The sequence below is a fragment of the Mixophyes fleayi genome, chromosome 4, assembly GCF_038048845.1.
Source record: "Mixophyes fleayi isolate aMixFle1 chromosome 4, aMixFle1.hap1, whole genome shotgun sequence".
In the NCBI taxonomy this organism is placed as follows: domain Eukaryota; kingdom Metazoa; phylum Chordata; class Amphibia; order Anura; family Limnodynastidae; genus Mixophyes; species Mixophyes fleayi.
The window spans coordinates 209,594,604-209,619,180 of NC_134405.1; positions in this window are offsets into that span (position 1 = coordinate 209,594,604).

The following is a 24,577-nucleotide window of genomic DNA, read 5'->3' on the forward strand; positions in this document are numbered from 1 at the left end:
GATTGCTGGTTTGCAAAGTAATTAACTGGGAGAGGTTTAAAATGGGAGAAACATTCAGTACAAGAGAGGGCCGCATATGATTTATTGTGAGCTGCTTTACACTGAACACCACCTCTCTCCCGGTCAGTCACCGCAAAAAAACAGTGATCACTATCTACTGCAATAAACTTTTAGGTATTGGAAGGCTATGGTCTGTTTTAGGGGCATTAATGACGTTGACCATTATAAATCTCCCTGCTATAGTGCCATCTGGCTTGCCTAGTGCTGGTTATGGTAAAATTGGGAGGACCAACTGTAATGCCACCAGACCAGCCGGCTCTGAAGGAGATGACAGATATGTACCTACCTGCAGCGTCCTGTGTAGTAGAGCACAGCAACCCTGCACCCAAATTCAACGGGGCACGTTCCTTGCTCAATTCGGGAGTGCGCAAAGCCTAAATAAGTGTGTACAAAACTGAACGCGGGTTGTAATCAGAATGAGCTTTCCTAACTTCTTTGTACAGTCTGTAATGTATTTATACCCCTCTGGAGATATGGCCTCCAGAAATGAACACAGTATTCTAGATGAGGCCGTACCAATGACCTATACAGGGGCATTATTACTTCTTTCTTTCTGCTACGGATTTTTCTCCATATGCAACCAAATACCTCTCCACCTCTGCAATTAATAGATTTATTTTAAAGGTTTCAAAAAAATAAAAGGAATTATTTTATTTATTTCTGCAAGGACATCTTTAAAATCAGAGAACACATATTTTCTTATGGCCAAAACACCTGAATGAGAACACTGTCACCTGCTGGACCTATTAGTGGAGTCTGCTGCCTAATGCATCAAAAATAAAAATTTTTACTCCATATATTTTAATATGCAGGAAAATATAAGGCTGACATCGCCATTCAATCAGTTGTATTTCTCACAATATACCATCACCTTTCACTCTGCCAAGAGTGTTGTTTGTACATTTTGCTTGGGATTGTAAGGGCAACATGTACAGGAAAATATTACACTGTCTGGGATTGCTATATTATTTGTATTTTTGATTGAAGCCAATTTTTTTTTGGGAACACCTCTCTAGAACGGCTTACACCTGTGTCCCAGACCAGGTACAACAACTAGAGAAGAAGAAACACGCCACCTGACCTGTCTCGGCACCGTGGACAGACCAGTCGTTTCATTTGCACCCCATCACTGAAAGAGGGGCGGTAAGGCCAATTCTAATATATAACACATCATTAGGTTTTGTGTGTGTATATGTATGTATATATATATATATATATATATATATATATATATATATATATGCATTTGGCTTTTTATTAGAGATGGGCGGGTCCGGTTCTCCGAGAACCGAACCCACCCGAACTTTGGGTATCCGAGTACCGAGCTGAGCAGCTCGGTACTCTCCCGCCCATTCCGAATCCAAATCGAGGCCGAACGTCATTGTGACGTCGTCGGATCTCGGGACTCGGTTCTCGCGATACTTCAACTTTATAAATACACGCCTCCACAGCAATCCATCGCCATTTGACAGAGGGAGAGAGCAGGGTGTAGTCATAGGCTAATTAGAGCAGGGACAGAGAATACCATATTGTTCTTGCAATTGCTCTAACCAAAATCGCTAGTGCAGAGAGGAGGATAGAGGTTTATTATTTTTTCTTCATATTTGGCACTCCCCAGCGCTTTTGGGGTGTCCCCCATAATTGTGCATTAATATTTCTGGCTGTCAAAAGTCATATCTGTCAGCAGTATCTACTCAATAATTTGTAGCACACCTCAGTGTTTTTGGGGTGTCCCCCATAATTGTGCATTAATATTTCTGGCTGTCAAAAGTCATATCTGTCAGCAGTATCTACTCAATAATTTTTAGCACTCCTCAGTGTTTTTAGGGGTGTCCTCCCTAATTGTGCATTAATATTTCTGGCTGTCAAAAGTCATATCTGTCAGCAGTATCTACTCAATAATTTGTAGCACACCTCAGTGTTTTTGGGGTGTCCCCCATAATTGTGCATTAATATTTCTGGCTGTCAAAAGTCATATCTGTCAGCACAGTATCTACTCAATAATTTGTAGCACTCCTCAGTGTTTTTGGGGTGTCCTCCCTAATTGTGCATTAATATTTCTGGCTGTCAAAAGTCATATCTGTCAGCAGTATCTACTCAATAATTTGTAGCACACCTCAGTGTTTTTGGGGTGTCCCCCATAATTGTGCATTAATATTTCTGGCTGTCAAAAGTCATATCTGTCAGCAGTATCTACTCAATAATTTTTAGCACTCCTCAGTGTTTTTGGGGTGTCCTCCCTAATTGTGCATTAATATTTCTGGCTGTCAAAAGTCATATCTGTCAGCAGTATCTACTCAATAATTTGTAGCACACCTCAGTGTTTTTGGGGTGTCCCCCATAATTGTGCATTAATATTTCTGGCTGTCAAAAGTCATATCTGTCAGCAGTATCTACTCAATAATTTTTAGCACTCCTCAGTGTTTTTGGGGTGTCCTCCCTAATTGTGCATTAATATTTCTGGCTGTCAAAAGTCATATCTGTCAGCAGTATCTACTCAATAATTTGTAGCACTCCTCAGTGTTTTTGGGGTGTCCTCCCTAATTGTGCATTAATATTTCTGGCTGTCAAAAGTCATATCTGTCAGCAGTATCTACTCAATAATTTTTAGCACTCCTCAGTGTTTTTGGGGTGTCCTCCCTAATTGTGCATTAATATTTCTGGCTGTCAAAAGTCATATCTGTCAGCAGTATCTACTCAATAATTTGTAGCACTCCTCAGTGTTTTTGGGGTGTCCTCCCTAATTGTGCATTAATATTTCTGGCTGTCAAAAGTCATATCTGTCAGCAGTATCTACTCAATAATTTTTAGCACTCCCCAGTGGTTTGCGCTCAGAATGGATTCAAAGCAGTCCACATATGATCTAAATGAGCAACCAGGTTCTGTCACCAGTCCTGATGTTAGTGTTCCCAGTACGTCATCTGGCCAAGGCGATGTCAAACAACAGAGTGTTTTCAAATTAGTGCAAAAAACAAAAACCCAAAAAAATTTTACTGTATTGAAGCGAAAAAGAAGTGTAACTGAGCAAAAGTTAAGTGACGATAAAAAAAAAATTGCAAGCATGCCATTCTACACACGCAGTGGCAAAGAGAGAATGAGGCCTTCACCTTTGGCTATTAGTGGCAGATCCCAAAAAGTTACCCAGCCTACAATTGGTGCACAACTACTGTTACGCGTCAAAGCCGAGCTGCAAGATAACAGTGAGGCATTACAGGAGAATATTTGCTCTGATTCACAAATGACAACAATCCCTGTGGAGAGTCCATCCAACAGTGGGATGTCTAATCGTGACCATTCTGTTAGTCTACCCATAAAGAAGGGCCCTTTCAGCAGTTCTGCTGATGTGTGCCTGAACAGCCCGAGTGTAGCCGGTGATACACCAAGTGAGGATGACACTTTGTCTTTAGAAGAGGATGTGGGGGAGATTTGGGTATCCGACGATGAGGATGCGGTTGATTGTGTAAGTCCTGCAGCAGTGTGGCACCAGTGGGAGCAGTTCTGGCATGTGAGGTTCTGGCACCAATATGCACTTTCCAAACACAAGCAGGGATGACGCAGGGGGCAGACCACAACAGTTTGACATCTGGGCTGGTTTGAAGGATTTGTCAAAAAAATGTGTGACCTTGACCATAATTCCAACCAATCCTACTATTAACATGCAAAGGATGGTGGAGGGCCTATCAGGGATTAAACTGTATTTTTCATAATTTTCACTAATAATGTTTGGGTGTAATATACACCCAAAGACGAGTGCTCAATTGCTAAGAGTCATTGATGGAGAGGAAGACAAGCAGGCTTGTCTGTAGAATTTGCAGGCAAATTGTGCTGCGTTATATAGGTAACACCCAAAGAGAAGAGCTCCATTGCTCCATTGCTAATTGTAATTGCTGAAATAGAAATAATAGGGCTGACAGTCTTGGTCTAAATCTGCAGTTACATTTTATTGTACCATAGCTCATTGCGAAACTGGAGAGGTGGCAGGGTTTAGTGATAATCTTCCTCCAACAATACTAATTCATCCCAATATCCCAATATCATAGAAGTCTGTGTAGTATGATGTAATTGCTGATAATGGCCTTCCAAAGGGAATGACTAGTTGATTTTAGGGCAGAGCTGTCACGGTTTTTGGGCAATTCTTTTACAGCACAGCAAATATCAAAATGTTTAGCGGACTCATCTGCATCATCACTGGGTGTCTTGGGAAAGCAATTTCTTTTATTACAAGCAGTTGCCAGAGAAACTGAAGGAGAAGACGTCCCAACAAGATGTTGATAAGTCTGGGATCCTTGCAAAGAAAATTAAGTATTTCATCTACAATTAAAATATAGTTAGCACATTTACTTTGTTTTATTGCACACTATAATTTTATGTAGCACCTTTTCAAAATCTATTATTAAGGCAATCACTTGACTCAAGCTAACTGTGTCTGCACTTTCTTCACAGGTAACTACTTCGCTGGACTAAAGTATATTCCCCTCAAATGCTAGTCTTCTTGCAGCTGCTGTATTCTCCTACATGCTGTTGCAGAAACCACAAATTGACCCTAAATGTTTATGGACACAAACAGCATCTCCTGCATGTCATTTTTCAAAAGTTCTGTAACACCAAGTTGATAGTGTGTGCAAAACAGGAAATGTGATGGAATTCAGCCCCGCTGTAATGCTGGACCAATATTGGGGTCGTAATCAGAAATGACATATCCTCAGGAGACTCCAAGCAGGATTAGCCATCTTTCAATGACATCCCTTAGTTTTTGGAACAGTTTGTCAGCTGTATGCCTCTTAGTGAAGCTGCTGATACACAGAGTAGCCTACTTCTCAAAAATGTGATGCACCTGGGTACATGCTGCTGCTGTCCATGCTGGGGAAGGCGAAAGACCAACCCAGTGGGCTTTCACAGTCATATAATCTTTTGTTTGCCCAGTTCCGCTTGTACACATATCTGTGGTTAAGTGTACAGTGGGTAGAATACCATTTTGTCACCCAATAATGACATTTTTAGGAACTTTCCGGTACAGGAGAGAATAAGCTTTTCTAGTAAAATGGTATAGTGATGACATTTGCTAACAGGGACATAACACCTCAATTAAATGTCTTAAACCAACTGTATTAATAGTGGACATTGGACACAGATCTAACGCTAGCATAGTACCCAGGGCGTCTGTGATCCGCTTTGCGACTGGGTGACAGGTTTCATTCTTGCTTCCTCTTGCAGAGGATTGTTTACTTGCCAATTGTTGGGGGGGAAGATTGCAGGTGCTGGGATGTAGATGAGAGAAGGGAGGTAGATTATGCTGGAATGCTTGTTGTTAATTTTTTTTTAACCAAAGTTTCTGATTTTCCCAACAGTTTGCCAATAACTCGCTGAAAAATGACGAAACATGGATGAGGATCCCAGATGGTTAAGGTCCCTACCTCTACTGAGTGTGGCTTTCAAAATGTTACAAATGGATCGACAACTCTTGCCAGGATTCGTGTAAAAATAATTCCACACTTAAGAGGTGGATTTTTGGTCTTATGCCCAGGCATGACAATGGCCTTTTTGTTATCACTGGCAAGAACTGCAGCAATTTTTCTTTTCAAGTGTATGAAAATCATATTGTGACATAGGAGGTGTTCAAAATTGAATAAAAAATGACTGGAAATTAGTGTTACTGAGGTTAATAATAATGTAGCTACAAAATAATACCTAAATTATGTTATTTTAGCACCAATAAATGTAATTTTTATAACAAATTGCAAAACAAAACCAAACAAAACCAAAACCAAAACCAAAACACGCAATGGCGGTTTTGCAAAACCAAAACCAAAACCAAAACACGACGGTAATCCAGATCCAAAACCGAATCCAAAACCAAAACACGGGGGTCAGTGACCATCTCTACTTTTTATGCATTTGCAAATGTATGTAACTGAGAATTCTGCATTTCTATTATACAAATGGAGAGGCAGCTCTTATACTGGTAGTAGTGTTGCTGGGGGAGATCCCTCTCTCTCTCTCTCTTTCTTTCTCTCTCTTTCTTTCTCTTTGATACAAGTTTTTTCACCTAATCCTGAAGGAACATTACAATTTTCAGTGAGATTCACAGCTAGCTTATTATTGGAGCATCGTTGGGTTTCGGTTTAGTTTTCAGGAATATTAGTGAGACACATTGAAGGTTAAGCACTTTGTGTGTGGTTATCACGACCAGTGTTGCTGTCCACTGTGTTGTCCTCTGTTCCCTTATCGTAGAAGGTTCCCTTCACAGCTTAATACCTTCTGGGATTGTCTCTTTATTTAATTTTTAATCTTCATGATGAGTGCAGAGTATTGTAAGGTATTACATCACACCACTAAAGTCAAATTTATCTTTTAGTAATAAACGATGCCCCCAAAGAAGCCATCTGGTGCAGAATTCCAAAAGCTGAGTAGAGGTAGAGAAGAGGAAGCTCGTAAGCTTTCCCATAATTTTCAGAACTGGCTCACAAAGTCAGCCAGCGATGAAGGTGCCGGGAGCTCTAGAGCGGAGTCAGCACCACTAGAGATCTCTCATTCTGAGCCAGAGAGTCAGGAAGACGTTCCTGCCGTCACTGGTACTACTGACGTGGACCCTAATGTAGAAAATGAGACTGACAGCACAAGTAATGAAATTTTGGGCCTTAGGTAACGGACAATGTGAGGTGCTGTTTAGTGAGACATGGACCAGAGCAACAGAAAGATTCCAACTTTACACTCTCAACCACTAGTGACGGGAGGCGATTTAGTCAGGATTGGTTCATTAAAACTGCACCTAATGGAGAAACAGTAGAGAGAACCTGGCTTATGTACTCTGAAATGCAGAGAGCTGTATTTTGTTTTCCCTGTATGCTTTTTGGAATTAAATCTGCATTAACTCCAAGCATTGCAAACCCACATAAAGGCTTCTCTAATTGGAGGCATTTAAATCCCTGGATTGTACAACATGAAAACTCACCTGAGCATCTACAAAATTATTTAAGTTGGAGGTCTTTAGCGATGCATTTAAAACTTGGTCATGGAATTGACCATGAACTGCAAACCGTTATAGCTTCAGAAAAGGAGAAGGCGCACTGTTTTAAAAATAATTCTGGATGCAATTATTTTCTGTGCCAAAAACAATCTTGCTCTTCGGGGTTCATGTGACCAAATTGGCCAACCCAACTCAGGGATATTTCTTAATGCGCTGGAATTGATTAGCCATTACAATGCTGAGTTAGCTGGTCATATTAAAAAGCATAAGAAAGGCAGTGTTTCCTATTTTTCACCAGTCATTCAAAATGAATTTATTAACCTTCTTGGTAACACTGTGAGAAAAGAAATAATTAACCGAATCAAAGAAGCCAAATACTATTCCATTATCTTTGACTGCACTCCGGACACCTCACACAAGGAACAGCTCTGTGAAATTATAAGATATGTTAGAATTGCAGATGGACAATGCAGTGTTGAAGAGAGTTTTATAGACTTTATTGAAACCACTGAGAAGACAGGTAGTGGTCTTGCTGTGGAAATAGAAGAGAAGCTCTGCAAGGATGGATTAGATCCTGATAATATTCGTGGACAGGGTTATGACAATGGAGCAAATATGGCAGGAAAATATAATGGTGTGCAGGCAAGAATAAAACAAGTAAACTATCTGGCTAGATTTGTTCCATGTGCTGCACATTCCCTTAATTTAGTAGGAGTTCATGCAGCCAGTTGTTCTGTTGATATGGCATTATTCTTTGGAACTGTTCAGAGACTGTTTAATTTTTTTGTAGGTTCAACACGCAGATGGGAAACTTTAACAGGCATTCTCAAAATTACCCTCAAAAGTCACAGTGACACCAGGTGGTCCTCAAAAGCACGTGCTATCAGGTCCTTAAGTAACCAGTTGCCAGGAGTTCTTGAGGCACTGCACAAGATATACGATCAGAAGACATGTGGAGAAACAAGTTCTTCAGCTGAGAGCCTTGTGATGCAAATTAATTTTAAATTAATTTGCTTACTTCTAATGTGGGGTAGAATTTTGAACAATATTGATTTTGTCAACCAAGCTTTGCAAAAGAAAGGATTATCTGTTGACCGAGCTGCAAAACTGATAATTGGACTTCAGAATGGACTACAGCACATGCGTGAAGAAGGTGTTGATGTTATACTGAAAGATGCGGCTGTTCATGCTCAGTCTATGGACCTTCCTATGGAATTTCATATGAAGAGGAAAAGGAAGATACGAAGGATTGACTATGAAGAAGCTGAAGATGAGGGTTCCAGTATGTCCACTGAGCAGGTTTTCAGAAAAGAATTCTGTAATGTACTGGACACTGTCAATGCACAACTGAAGTGGCGTTGTGAAACATTGATGGAAATATCTTCAGACTTTGAGTTTCTTACTGGGCCTGCCCTCTCCAACATGCCACTAACTGATCTGAAGAAGTGTGCTTTTGACCTGGCACAGAAGTACTCTAATGATCTCAATGCCACTGAAATTGTGACAGAGGTCGAAAGCTTCAAATTCCAGGCAGTTTCCATCCTCCCAGATTGCAGCACAGCAACACCACAGGATATTTTAAACCTCATACATGAGTGGTCCCTGAGTTCGGCATATACAAATATCCAAATAGCTCTGCGCATCTTCCTCAGTATACCTGTTACTGTGGCATCTTGTGAACGCAGCTTCAGTAAATTAAAACTAGTGAAGAACTACTTGAGGTCTTCAATTGGACAACAACGCCTTTCAAACTTGGCAATTCTTTCCATTGAACATAAACTGACAAGTTCCATTAACTTTGACACTATCATAGAAGAGTTTGCAAGTGTGAAGGCTAGGAAGGCACCTCTATAAACTTATAACATTTATTTATTGTATTGTATTCTTTATTTAAGATGTTTATTTTAGTTACAGAGTTCTAAAGAGAAATATAGTTTATTTGTTACAATTTGTTTCATAGTTTTATTTCAATAACCAATTAATTTTTTTTACACAGCTAGCATGCGATAGCTGCATTGAAAGTACTGGGATTCTATGAATGCTCATTACATAAATATCCCTACAAAGCCAGAATGTGAAGAATGGGGAGGGAGGGGGTTTCAGTGCTGTCTAGTACTGGTAAAGCACTAGCCACACCCCACAGGAGGTTGGACACACCCACTCAGAAAATGACACTCCCACTTACATGGGGGCGCCGGTGTCCTGTCTCGCCCAGGGCACCAAAATGTCTAGTTACGGCAATGGTAGAACTAATACATGTAGCAAAATACGCAGCAATTTGCAGTAGTCTTATGTCCAAACAATAGTTAGCAGCCTTGAATACCAATGTCTTCTCTGTAAATGTCCTTCCTATTGTAAATGATCCAATATAATGGTGGTGAACATAGACTTTTGAATACAATGTGTTCCTAGTGGTAATCTCCTCACTCCCTCCGTCAGTGTGTATCATGTAAAAACGAAAAGAGAAGGGAGAGACAGATATATAGTGAAGTACCGCTGGGTACATTTATTTATTAAAACATGAAAACAATAGCACTCACATTTTGACATGTGTGGATATGCCTTGAAAGATATCTTTTAAAATCCCTGCCACTGGAGTGGGACCCACGTGAAGCGATGTATTAGCACGGCTCACTAGCCGCGTCTCCGTTCTGCAGTCAGGGGAACTCCGTGACGTCACTGGGCATTGTTAGGTTACTGTTCCTGACTGTGATTGTACCAACGCATTTCGTTATCAATAATTACTTCATCAGGCGGTGTGCCAGGTATCAAGCAGGGTGTTTAAATACTGGCATAGTCCAATGAGATCCTGGGATCTGCAGCTGGATTAGTTAAATCAGTCTTATCATATTCCATGTTGTAAATGGTTAAAAGAAGTATACACAGGCAATGTGTTTGGATAGCTATACAAAGTGACTATGCATAAAAACTCTGCATCTTCGATGCAGAGCATTGTAAATGAGAATTAGATAAATGCAATAAAAGAGTCGCTGATTTAGAAATTAAAAATATCACAATGGAAATGCTGCATGATATGATAGATACTCATTCACATATAGATGTCTATTTACAACAATATTTCCTCATGTGAATAAACTAAAATTTGGGTGCCGTTTCTGATCATAACATTATATTTACATGTGTGTGCTCCCAACCAGGGCCGGATTAAGGGAATGGAGTCCCCTGGGCTAAGGGGGCCTCCATTTCCCCATGGGGGCCCCCCCCCCGTGATCTGAGCCGCCGAGAGTGAGACTCACGCGATCTCCTCAGTAAGGAAACTACAACGCGCCGGGGAAGGATCGCAGTGAAAGTGCTCAGCAGCGTTGATCGCCCCGGGGCGCCCTCGCCCCCGACAGATCAATAATGCTGCTGAGCACTTTAATGGGCCCCCTGGATGAACGAGGACCCTGGGCTGTAGCCCATTTAGCCCTAGGGTTAATCTGGCACTGCTCCCAACATTGTTAAACGTTGTTATTGAAGCAAGTAAAAATACATGAAAACACTGATACAGAAACTTTTTACTCTCTAATTTGAATGTAACATTCTTAACATTATGTATTTCATAGGGATATTAGCTTAAACACTATATAAACAGTATACTTTTAGCAGATTGCCCCTTATAGGTAAATAAGTAATGACTAGTATTCTTACTAACTTCTAAAATAAATACCAGACAATAGAAATGGAATATATGCAACTCCAATTAAGGTGATGAGACAAATAGATCTTTAGCTGAGAAAATTTTATAGGAAGGATGTGAATTCAAAATCTATATTTAGCCCTGTGGGGGCTAATGTCCTCATGGTATTGATCCACTTTGATTCTTCGCAAATTAGTTTCCTAATGAAGTCCCCTCCTCTCCATTCTTTCTTGACTTGTTTGATGGGCATAATCCTGAGGCCCTATGGGTCCTGTTATTGCATGTCTTTAAAATGACTGGACAGGCTATGGGTCTCCATGCTTAACCATGCTCTGACACTCTGACTTTAAGCTTTCTGGTGGTCTATCCAATATACTGAATGCCACATGGACAGGTGATCAAATAAATGACCCCTATTGAATCACATGTCATTTTATCTGTAATTTGGAAAACTTCTTTTGTGGCGTTAGATGTAAAGTCTTGTATGAGTCTTGTGGTAGTAATTTTCATCGTCCTGCATCGGAGGCAGCTGTTATAGTAATGGAAATGGTTCTTACTAGTTTCTTCGGTAAGCCAGTTCTGTTTCTGCTTTGGGTTGCAAGGTAAGTGGCTTTTGACTAGTTTTTGTTTGCGATTGGGTGCTTTCCTGAAGATAATTTGTGGACATTTGGGGAGGATTTTTGACAGAGTATTGTCCTTCAATAGTAGATGGCAGTGCTTATTTTTTATTTTTTTTTTTAAATTAAATTTTTATTGGGTTTTTGTAAACACAGACAGGTTATAGATGCACAATCAACAAATTTGCATGGTAGGCTGTTGATACAGAAAGAATGACATCCTGGCTCCAGTCCAAAAATGTACTCAAAGACCTGTAAAAGAGATATGCCATACCATACACAAATCTACTAGTAACAATATTACGAACAACATACAGACAAAGACAAAGGGAAAGAAGGGAAGGGGAAATCACATTTGTCGGAAGGGGTGTAGGAAAAAATCCTCACCTAAAACTTCAATTTAGTTTAAAGCTCTGTTAGCCTAGTAGGTTGTGAATCTGCCTGGTACAACACAAATCCAGATGGACCACCCAACCAAGCCAATCTTCGGGTGCAAAAGTGGGAACAAAACCACTCAATCAGTCAAATTTGAGATCGGGGACTCAGGAGAGTCTAAAAGGTTTAGCCATGGCCCCCAGATAGCATAATACATTTCAAACGAGTCTGTGGTTGACAGGTGCATCTCATCCATGACCCTATAGTGTTCCAATCTATTAGACCAGTCCCGAATACTCAGAGGCATGGTGGATCTCCATTTCACTGGAATTGCTGCCTTTGCTGCTGAGATAATAAATTTCAAGAGAGATTTTTTTAAAAAGTGATAGGGGCATATCAACTTTATTTAACAGCCAGAACACCGGAGTGTTGGGTATGTCTTTACCTAGCAGCTTCCGCGTGATGCTTACCACCCGGGACCAAAATGTTTGCAACATGGGGCAATCCCACAAGATATGCAGAAGAGAACCAACACCCCGGTTGCATCTCCAACAAGTGTCGGGCACCCCACGGAAGGCCCTCGCCAGATGAGCAGGGCATCTGTACCACCTGGTAATTACCTTATAGTGAGTTTCTAGAATTGAAACATTGGGAGAACATGCGTGAGATACCCAAAAATCTTGGACCAATCGGCCTCTTGTAGCTCAACTCCTAGATCTCTCTCCCACTCTGTTTTAAATTTCAGAGGGGACACAAATAGATGTTCTACCCAAAGCTTATATATAGTTGAGAGGGAATGTGCAGGGCAGGGTGACCTGAAACACAAAGATTCAAAAACCGTTAAACTTCTAGAAGTGTGTTGTTTTGGGAGGCCCTGTGACAGAAGGTGCTTAATCTGTAAGTATCTCCAGATCTCTGCATTGGGCAACTCCCATTTGGATTGGATCTCTGTAAAGGAGAGAACCCCCGTAGCACTCACCAACAGGCCGACACGCTGGATCCCTGCCTGAGACCACTGTTTAAAATCTAGCGGGGTAGTCCCCGGAGGGAACATTGGGTTATTACATAATGGAGTTAGTGGGGAGATTGGAGAGGAGATACAGGAGAGAGATCTAAGCCTAGCCCATTTAGCTAATGTGGGGCCTAAAATAGGATGAGTAATCTTAGGAATACTGGATAGCCAAAGCAATGTGGCAGCAGGGGATTCCAGAGAAGATGACTCGATTTCCACCCATTGTTTTGACCCAACCTGACCAGACATCTCTATTATTCTGACCAATACTGCTGCATCGTAGTAAGAAGAGAAGTGCGGGAGTTGCAAGCCTCCCAAGTGTCTACGTCTAAATAGTATCTCATGCTTAAATCTAGGGCGTCTCCCACACCATACAAAATCGCGCCAGTGCTTATTTTATACCCTTCTACTCTTTGGGGCTGCGTTCCAATATTGTGTTATGAATGGAAGGTTCTGTAGTGTCCATTTGACCTCAATTTCCTTGTTTTTATATTCAAGAAGTTCTACTCTACACATTCCCCTATTTTTTTCCATTGCCAGGTCAACAATTTTTGGGTCATATTCTTTCTCATCAAACCTAGATTTCAGGATTTTGCTTTGTTCATTAAAGATGTCTATACAATTTTTCCTTAGACAGACAATCTGTCCTAGGGGAATGTTTCTTAACCAATTTTGATGGTGATTACTTCTTAGTGAAATGAAACTATTGCAATCCACGGGTGTGAAGTGGGTTTTGATCTCTATTCTGTTATCTGTAATATTTATTTCCAAATCGAGGAATATGGCATAGTCCGGTCCTTACTAATAACTGTAGTGAACTCCAAATATTAGTCTTTCCTGTTCATGTTTTTAATAAACTGAGAGAGTAATTCTTAATTTCCTCTCCAGACAAAGATGATATCGTCAATAAATCTTCTCCAGAGGACTAAAGGCCTGATTCATTAAGGATCTTAAATGCAGAGGTATCTTATTTTAGTCTCCTGGACAAAACCATGTTACAATGCAAGGGGTGTAAACTAGTTTTCTGTTTTGCACATAAGTTAAATACTGCCTGTTTTTTCATATAGCACACAAATATCAACTTTAAATTTCAGTGTACAAATAAGCTATCAAGTATTTGTGTGCTACATGAAAAAACAGGCAGTATTTAACTTGTGTGCAAAACAGAAAACTAGTTTGCACCCCTTGCATTGTAACATGGTTTTGTCCAGGAGACTGAAATAAGATACCTCTGCATTTAAGATCCTTAATGAATCAGGCCCTAAGTTCGCAACCAAAGATGGATCCGTCCAAATCTCTTCTTCCTCCCACCTACTCATGAAGAGATTGGCATAGCTTGGTGCGACCGTGGTCCCAATTGCACTTCCTCTAATTTGCAGATTGTGAGTATCGTCAAACCAGAAATGGTTGTGCGGCAAAATGAACCATATACCGTCCACATTAAAATTGATTTGATCTGCTCCCAGTTCTCCTTCCTTCTCCAGAAAACTTCTAACACTTTTAGTTCCTTGTGTGTGGTCTATGCAGGTATACAGCCCCTTTACATCACTGGTGACTATATAGAAATGGTCCTTCTAAACAACTTCATTCATCACATTAAGGTTTTCCGTTGTGTCTCTTATGTATGACTTCTGTTTCTTTACCACACTCTGAAGAAAAAGTCAATGTACCAGATATGATTGGTCTACCTGGTGGGTGAACCGGATCCTTATGAATTTTCGGAAGTGGTGGCTGGCTTGTATAGTGCTGGTTGAGGTAAAATCTGGGGGACCAGCACTAATCTGGCAGCACAAGGGTTAATATCGTTCGGAGGGGGGGACACCACTCATTTTTACAAATGTAATTATTTATTTTTAAACTGTCTAGTGCTGCCGTGTCCAGCAGCTGTAGTACCGCCAGACCAGACGCAGCACTTAGACTAGACCCCTTGCTGGTGCAGGAGATATGGGTGAAATCCAGCGCCCTGAGAAATGCGCTGGAAGCTGACATGGCCGTCCCTGCACGGGAATACCCTTACTGTACATTGCATATATTAATCCATCCATTCCCCATCCCATTCACTCCCCTAAAACTTTGGCTGTAGTAAGCCGTTTTTATGCATGTGCAGAATGATTTTGTGGAGGATACCAAAAGTGTAACAAATGTCTTATCTGTAGATATTCAAAGGCATTTACATTGTGAGAAGGTAAAGAGCTATTGGCCCTGTCTATAGAAATCATTGGTGATTTTGAAATCTCCTCAATGTCAGTTTGTGAATTTGGCTGTGCATGTTCCCGATAGGAATTCTTGATTATCACAGACAAGAGTCATGGTGGAGATGGAAGAGGTGATGTTCAATTCCAGTGAGTAGGAATCCAAAAGTTTAATCAAAAACATCAGTGATGGCGGTAATATGGATATCGGTGGCATTTGATCTCTATGCATGCCCTACAGTGGAGATAGATCAGGCCAACTGACAGACTCGATCTCTAACAAAGAGAATGTGCTCATGAGTGCATATGATGTAGGCACTAGGAGAAGTGTGAAGCCAGGTAGTATAATTTTATATCAGGGAGTTCCCTTTCCCCTCAAGGGATAGTTTTTTTCAGGATATTAACAAAGGCCTTGGGGGCCTATTCTTTAGGTTGAACCAAACTCTGTGGACATGTAGACAATAGCTAGCTTCCAGCTACACAATACAATGTCAACTTAGCCCGATAATTTACTTATCCATGTCTGGTTTCTAAATGATAGGTAAACTATTGATAATTAAACAAAAGACCCTGATCGCTACTGAAAGGCATGGCTGACTATGCTAAAATGTGTACCTGAAACAAGATGGCAACTGTCTTTACATTTGCAATACATACAGTTTTACTGGTAATTGTTTGTGCAAAATGTACAGTATAAAATGGAATAACACATAGCATAATACCCTGCTAGTGTATATAGTTAAAATGGGCCAAGGACGTTGGGAAGGGGCACTATGTGCTTGGTTAGCACATAGATCAGCTGGAGGGCAAATAGCCCACGGGAGGGCAAGGCAAGATATAGTGGTGTGTGAAGTCTGGGCATAGACCAGATAGAACATTAAAGTCCCTCGTAGGGAACCCGAGAAGTTAAATCACAGGTACGTAATGAAAGAGAATTGTGTGTGGAGCAACAGCTTCTTAAACTAATGGAGCAGGGGGATTATGGGAAGACAAGTACGGCACTGGGATTAAGTTGTCCTCATAACAAATAAGTGAAAAAAGTGTATCGAGGCAGCAAGTGCAAAATTAAACATAGGTGTATCAACTTCATTATACAGGGGAGATAGGGACGCTGTCCAATGACTCCCCAAAATTATAAATAAGTGGATTGCCAAGCTATTTACAACTATGAGTGCGCATTTAGGCCTTGCACAGGGGATGTGTTACAACCAGTAGGGTCAGAGGAGTACCTGTACAGTCTGCTCACGTTGTCACTACCTCCTAGAAGGTGCGGAGTCTAATGGAGTGGGAGGTTTTTGCCAGAGGCTTCCGCAAGGGCGCTTGGTCTTCGTAGCTCCTTGACCACAGGTCGCGGTTCTCCTAGGAGATGATGAGCGAAACTGTAAAGAGAACCAGGGCTGTAACTGAAGATGCTTCGTATGAGGAGTAACAGGATGGCTGAGAGATTAGGAGACAGTAGAGCAGTGTGCTGATTAACACAGGCGGCTGGTAGCGATGGTAGCAATAACCGGAAGAGCATTTACCACAAGGATAGTGGAATAGACTCAGGCTGTGATGATCTGTGGATAGATGTACTGGAGACTTCACAATACAGGTAGCAATAATCTGCAGAGCGTTACCACAGGGTAGTGGAGTAGTCACAAAGGCTGTGATGTTCTGCGGATAGATGTGCTAGAAACTTCAGAGAGCAGGTAGCAAACAGGAGCCAGGGAACAGGACATCTGAACAGGAGAGTAGACCTGAAGACCTGGCAACTTGGTAGAGAAGCAGGTGCTTTAAATAGACAGAGCTGAAAGGTAATTAGCCAATTAAGAGAATGCAGGAAGTATTGAGCAGACCAGGTGTGTGCCTGCTCAGTTCAGCCCAACAAGTGAATGCAGAAAGAGGGAAACAGGTAAGAGAACACTGACCATAACGCAAGTTTAGCTGGTTCAATGTGTGACAGGATGCAAGATGAAATTTAAGGCAACAATAAAGTATATAGGGGCCAACATGGAGGGGCCTGGTATCTAGTGAGTTACAATAATACAGACTAGAATTAAGAATACCACCCCAGGCAGCAAAACACCAAAGTCCAGGGTCAATAAGAGAGGAACATGAAGAGTGGCACAGAAAACAAAGCCCCCTCAGGAAGGACTAGAATTAGAGCCCACGCAACAGAGCAGGTTGAATAAACTTTAACTTGTAGAACAACTCAGAAATATAACACTGCAATAAATATTGCAAATATATTTAGTGCAACATAGTAATAAGTGCAAATAGTATAAACATAGAAACATTGAGATGCAAACATCAGGTGCTCTCAGATGCCACCCCGCTGGGCACGTGAATCAATGGAGTCTGGGACAATATATGGCCTTAGAAACAAATTGGCTAAGGTAAGAGCTGAAATATTTTGAAAGAGAATTATGAGAGGAATGAGATCATTATTCTGATTCAGAATCTGACGGTTCACGTGAGCAGTAAGGTTTATAATGTTTGGATTTTGCCGGTGTTTTTAGTTTTGATAAGTAGGGGACGAAGTCACCTCCTAGGTTTTATTTTCTTTCAACATTGTATAGGCAGTTCTTACTGTTGCAGAAGATAATTATATAAATTATATTGTAGGTTGCTCCACTTGATCATCTTGGGTTCAAGAGGGATGAGGAAGAAGTTTTAGAATGTCATCATCTTAACCCTTTGGTACACAGGGTTAGAGAGAGTGCGTATACAGCTTATAATACATCTAAAGCTGGACAAATGTGTTGAAATTGTAAAGATGTAAATCAGGATATGGCTGTAAACACTTCATCGCGTATGGCGAGTTTCCCTTTACAATGCAGCGCCGCTTTAAATTTAATCGCCGAAGACGCTGAACTCGCGGGTGTTGAAAATCCCGCATGTTAATACATTTACCCCCAGGTTTCAGTGGAGACACAGCAGTGCAAAACACTGATGGCCTGATTCATTAAGGTGTGCAAAACACACGTATTGTACATTTTGTTTTGTTTATAAATGCACATAAAACGGGCATTTGCATGTCCATATTCAGCTAGATGTGGATCTGAAGAAACATCGGGTCAAGGTAAGCTCTGCTAATAGAGCACTTGCTATATGGAGATAAACACAATACACTGCACAGAACAAAACATTCAATTATTGTCACCTAATAATACTATATTTATTAAGAAGAATTTTTTTATTTTTTTTTAAATATATTTTTTCCATAATGAATCAGAACCAGAGTCATAGAGCAAAGTAGATAACTTGGTGAAAATGTATAATTTTTAAACACCTAGGGGACGGGGAATCCTTGATATATCTACGACTTGGGCTTCCTTTTACGGAGATCCAAAGAAACACTTGCTCTAAAAATGGCTTCCTCCATAAAATTGTTTTTTAAGGTTGGGTACTGCCAAGCCATCAGCCGGCTTTATAAATGCACATAAAACGGGCATTCATATGTCCATATTCAGCTAGAAGCGGATCTAAAGAAACATCGGGTCAAGGTAAGCTCTGCTAATAGGGCACTTGCTATATGGAGGTAAACACAATACACTGCACAGAAAAAAACATTCAATTATTGTCACCTAATAAAAATATTGTCATTAAGAAGAATTTTTTTTTTTTTTTTTTAAAAAAGGTATTTTTTCCTCAAAACGTTTTCTACCCATAAAATACATTTATCATGTTATTAATGTCTACTGTACAAAAATGACATTTTACAGTTGTTCCTGATTGCAAACACATGTTCTAGCATGCATACGCAACCATCATCACTATCAATTGGCACTTACTTCAGACCTGTAGCTGGTGCAAGTGATACAACAGAAAAACATGTATCTAAGAAATGCCCAAAGCTTAAATCGGACACTGCTGTGCTCGAGCTTGGCACGCCTTTACTATATATTGACTACGTAAGTGTCCAATGCGCTCGAAGATGAATTCCATACACTTGCACTCTCTGGTGTATGGTTTATTTCTGGGCATGCGCAGAGCAAATTAATGCAAAATATGCCACGTATCAGCAATTATGTTCCTTAATAAATCAGGACCAGAGTCATAAAGCAAAGTAGATAACTTGGTGAAAATGTATAATTTTTAAACACCTAGGGGACGGGGAATCCTTGATATTTCTACGACTTGGGCTTTCTTATCACGGAGCTCCAAAGAAACACTTGCTCCAAAAATGGTTTCCTCCATAAAATTGTTTTTTAAGGTTGGGTACTGCCAAGCCATCAGCCAGCTCAGTACATTGGAGAACATGTAATCACACTCTTGTTTTTTTATCAGACCGAACGAGCGCTGTAAATCTCTATTGAAGAGAGGCAAAAGTGGGGATTTTTACAAATATTGGTTTTCACAAAGTTTGCTGCTTCAGTGATTTTAGACTTTTTTGTCAGATGTTGCTATGTTATGCTAAAGTAAAATTACAAGCATTTCATAAGTGCAAAAGGCTTTTATTGACAATAACATAAAGTTTATGCAAGAGTCAACATTTGCAGTGTTGACCCTTTTTTTTGAAGATCTCTGCAATTTGCCCTGGCATGATGTCAATCAACTTCTGGGCCACATACGGACTAATGGCCAGCCAATTCTTGCCTAATCAATGCTTCGAGTTTGTCAGGATTTGTGGACTTTTGTTTGTCCACCTGCCTCTTGAGGATTGACCACAAGTTCTCAATGGGATTAAGGTCTGGGGAGTTTCCTAGCCATGGACCCAAAATTTTGATGTTTTGATCCCTGAGCCACTTGGTTATCACTTTTGCCTCATGGCAAGGTGCTCCATCATACAGGAAAAGGCATTGTTCCTTGGCTGAGAAGCAACCCCACACATGAATGGTCTCAGGATGCTTTACTGTTGGCATGACACAGGACTGATGGTAGCGCTCACCGTTCCTTCTCCGGACAAGCATTTTTCCAGATGCCCGAAACAATCTGAAAGGGGATTCATCAGAGAAAATGACTTTACCCCAGTCCTAAGCAGTCCAATCCTTGTACCTTTTGCAGAATATCAGTCTGTCCCTGATGTTTCCTGGAGAGAAGTGGCTTCTTTGCTGGCCTTTTTGACACCAGGCCATCCTCCAAAAGTCTTCGCCTCACTGTGCATGCAGATGCACTCACACCTGCCTTTTGTCATTCCTGGGTTTCCGATATTTCAAAAACACAGAGACAGATAATGAATATAAAGGGAGAGAGTATTATAATCTCACTAAATATTAAAACATGTACAAACAGCTACTGACTTTGTAAGATAACCGTATTTTTCATAGATTGAATGAAGTTTCCCCAATTACGGTCTATAAGAAATAAACTTAGTAATGTAGTGTTTGTCATTCACGTAGCAGTTACTTGTACAGAGAACCAGGCTGCCGTTTTCATTAGAGATGAGCACACTCGGATTTCTGAAATCCGAGCCCACCCGAACGTTGCCGATCCGAGCCGGATCCGAGACAGATCCGGGTATTCCCGCCAATTACAAAACTGAAACCGAGGCTCTGAGTCATAATCCCGCTGTCGGATCTCGCGATACTCAGATCCTATAAATTCCCCGCTAGTCGCCGCCATCTTCACTCGGGTCCTGTTCAGTCCAGTGGTGCTGTGTCCTGTGCTCTGTCCTTCTAAGGGCATTGTTATTTCCCCATTATTCCCAAATTATAAAAAAAATTAAAAAAAAGTAATTATAAAAAAATAAAAAATAAAAAAAAATATCCTAAAACAATCCTGCAGTATAAGTCCATTGGTACTGCTATATTACAAAGTTCACTGATTCAGCAGTATAAGTCTAGTGGTACTGCTATATTACAAAGTTCACTGATTTTGCAGTATAAGTCCATTGGTACTGTTATATTACAAAGTTCACTCATTCTGCAGTATAAGTCCATTGGTACTGCAATATTACAAAGTTCACTCATTCTGCAGTATAAGTCCATTGGTACTGCAATATTACAAAGTTCACTCATTCTGCAGTATAAGTCCAGTGGTACTGCAATATTACAAAGTTCACTCATTTTGCAGTATAAGTCCAGTGGTACTGCAATATTACAAAGTTCACTCATTCTGCAGTATAAGTCCATTGGTACTGCAATATTACAAAGTTCACTCATTCTGCAGTATAAGTCCATTGTTGTTACTGCCATATTACAAATTTCACTGATTCTGCAGTATAAGTCCAGTGGTACTGCTGTATAACTCCAGTCCAGTGGTACTCTCCTGTGCCGAATATAATTTTTAAAGGCTTTGCCGAGTGTGTGTGGCTTCGGGGTACACTCTCTTGTGCGACATATATTGCAGAACAAAAATTTGGAGGATAAAGTAGGGAAAGATCAAGACCCACTTCCTCCTAATGCTGAAGCTGCTGCCACTAGTCATGACATAGACGATGAAATGCCATCAACGTCGTCTGGCAAGCCCGATGCCCAATCTCCTAGTACAGAGCATGTAAAATCCAAAAAGCCCAAGTTCAGTAAAAGTAGCAAAAAGAGAAACTTAAAATCATCTGAGGAGAAACGTAAAGTTGCCAATATGCCATTTACGACACGCAGTGGCAAGGAACGGATTAGGCCCTGGCCCGTGTTCATGACTAGTGGTTCAGCTTCACCCAAGGAACTAAGCCCTCCTCCCCCCCTCTACAAAAAATTGAAGAGAGTTATACTGTCAGCAACAACACAGCAAACAACTCTGCCTTCTAAAGAGAAATTATCACAAATCCCCAAGGCGAGTCCAAGGGTGTTGGTGGTTGCGAAGCCTGACCTTCCCATCACTGTACGGGAAGAGGTGGCTCCTTCCACCATTTGAACAAAGAGAAAGAGAGTGTATATAGGGGCACTCCAGGGTATAGAGTATAAAATTTACATTTTATTGGTATTCATTAAAAAATTTTTTACAACTAGCGAAAATTTAAAATAGATACAAAGTGAGGGGAGTGAAAATAAAATTGCAGTTACAACTGCAATGTCGCTTGTATTCTCACTTAATTTTATTGGTAATAAGTATTGATATAACAATATTAAGCTGCTGTGGTAATAGGTTACTCCTTCATCCCTGGGATCTTAATGAGAATAGACCCCAATAATATATAGTTAATACTATGGATGGTATAGAGTAATGATAAACCTTAGTAATACACACTATCTATTATATGATGGCTCTCTATGATTCATACTGGTAAGTATAAGTGACCGTGAATGCCTAAATAAAGTCAGCGTTACTATGTTACAAAGATACACAATGGTGCGCAATGATATGTTTGAATCGTCTATGGCAGAATAAAGACAATTACTGCACTTATAGGTTAAATGGTTTCTCTATTCACAAGGGATTATCTGCAAGGGTGAGAATAATTTAAATTGAGACCATATTCAATAAGGCCTTTTAATATGTATGATTGTCACAGTACGCTATAAAGTAGTCATATGCTAACTCCTAATTACAACCCAAATTTCATATAAGGAGATGCATTAACTGATCTCTATGTTCACCGAGAGTCATCTAGAGGAATCAATAAATCAATCTGTTTGAGCTGTAGTTAGTTTGGCTCACCATTTTATTGTTATAATTTGTTATATAGTTGCTCTCTGTGATTTATACTGGTAGGTATAGATGACCGTATATGCCTAAGTAAGGCTAGCGTTACTATGTTGCAAAGGCACACGGTAGTGTCTGTTTCTATAGGAGCACTAGGATCGTCTATAGCAGAATAAAAGTAATTGCTACATTTGCAGGCTGAGTGGTCTCTATATTCACAACAGGTTATTTAGAGAGAGTGATAGTAGGTTTAGTTAGGACCATATTAAGTAAAGTCTTATAGTGTGTATAATTGTCACGGTTCACTATGAAGTAGTCATATATTGACTCGATATTATAACCCAGTTTCATATGAGGAGATATATTGGTATTGTATCTCACACGCTGCTAATTAATACCTACTTTTTAATAATAGAGTTTAACACCAGATCCCTCTAGATTAGATTGAGTAATTATAATGGGTCTATACTTTGCCGTTTTATCAGTAATAACGGGCTAATATATAGCTGTCTCACCATATTATGTGATATCCTGATATGCTATAAGAGCTACACCAACTACGGCTTAAATAGATTCATTTATTGACTCCTTCAGATGACTCTCGTGAACATAGAGATTAGTTAACTTACCAATATATCTCCTCATATGAAACTGGTCTGCAAATGTAGCAATTACTTTTATTCTGCTATAGACGATCCTAGTGCTCCTATAGAAACAGACACTACCGTGTGCCTTTGCAACATAGTAACGCTAACCTTACTTAGGCATATACGGTCATCTATACCTACCAGTATAAATCACAGAGAGCAACTATATAACAAATTATAACAATAAAACGGTGAGCCACACTAACTACAGCTCAAACAGATTGATTTATTGATTCCTCTAGATGACTCTCGGTGAACATAGAGATCAGTTAATGCATCTCCTTATATGAAATTTGGGTTGTAATTAGGAGTTAGCATATGACTACTTTATAGCGTACTGTGACAATCATACATATTAAAAGGCCTTATTGAATATGGTCTCAATTTAAATTATTCTCACCCTTGCAGATAATCCCTTGTGAATAGAGAGACCATTTAACCTATAAGTGCAGTAATTCTCTTTATTCTGCCATAGACGATTCAAACATATCATTGCGCACCATTGTGTATCTTTGTAACATAGTAACGCTGACTTTATTTAGGCATTCACGGTCACTTATACTTACCAGTATGAATCATAGAGAGCCATCATATAATAGATAGTGTGTATTACTAAGGTTTATCATTACTCTATACCATCCATAGTATTAACTATATATTATTGGGGTCTATTCTCATTAAGATCCCAGGGATGAAGGAGTAACCTATTACCACAGCAGCTTAATATTGTTATATCAATACTTATTACCAATAAAATTAAGTGAGAATACAAGCGACATTGCAGTTGTAACTGCAATTTTATTTTCACTCCCCTCACTTTGTATCTATTTTAAATTTTCGCTAGTTGTAAAAAAATTTTTAATGAATACCAATAAAATGTAAATTTTATACTCTATACCCTGGAGTGCCCCTATATACACTCTCTTTCTCTTTGTTCAATATTCTTAAACAATCAGTGTTAGGGTGCACCCTTTAGTTGTGATAATTAACTAATTGAGGAACTAATATATGTTCAATAAAATTGGGGTTATTGAATATTTGACTTTATTGACAAACTTGGTGCGGTTATCTTTGTACTGAATACTCTAAACTTTTGTGAGGTCTTTCTCACTTTTCTTATTACCAGCACAAGTAACTTTATACAAAAATAATTAATCATAATTTATATATATATTAGACTACAGAATAATCAGCCATGGCAACATTCAGTATTTGTCATGATTTAAATCTGAGACGAGAAAAGTGGACGAATAATGGAGATTCCGATCTCATATTCAATCGCAATGAGGATCCTCATAAGGGTTGGTCAGATTACCTATACGAACTTAAATCTGTATTATATAAGCAGACTAAAACCCATTGGAACAAGGTTATGTTTGATAAATATATTCAACAACAAATGATACCAAGGGGTCTTAGACCCAAAATTTATCCCGCTTTCGACCTAGCAGCTGAAGAACTCAAAAAAGAATGGGAGCAGACCCTTACCAAATGTGCCAATGATTTAATGAACATCTTGGTAAAACATGATACCATGATTCTAGAACAGTGCAACCTAGAA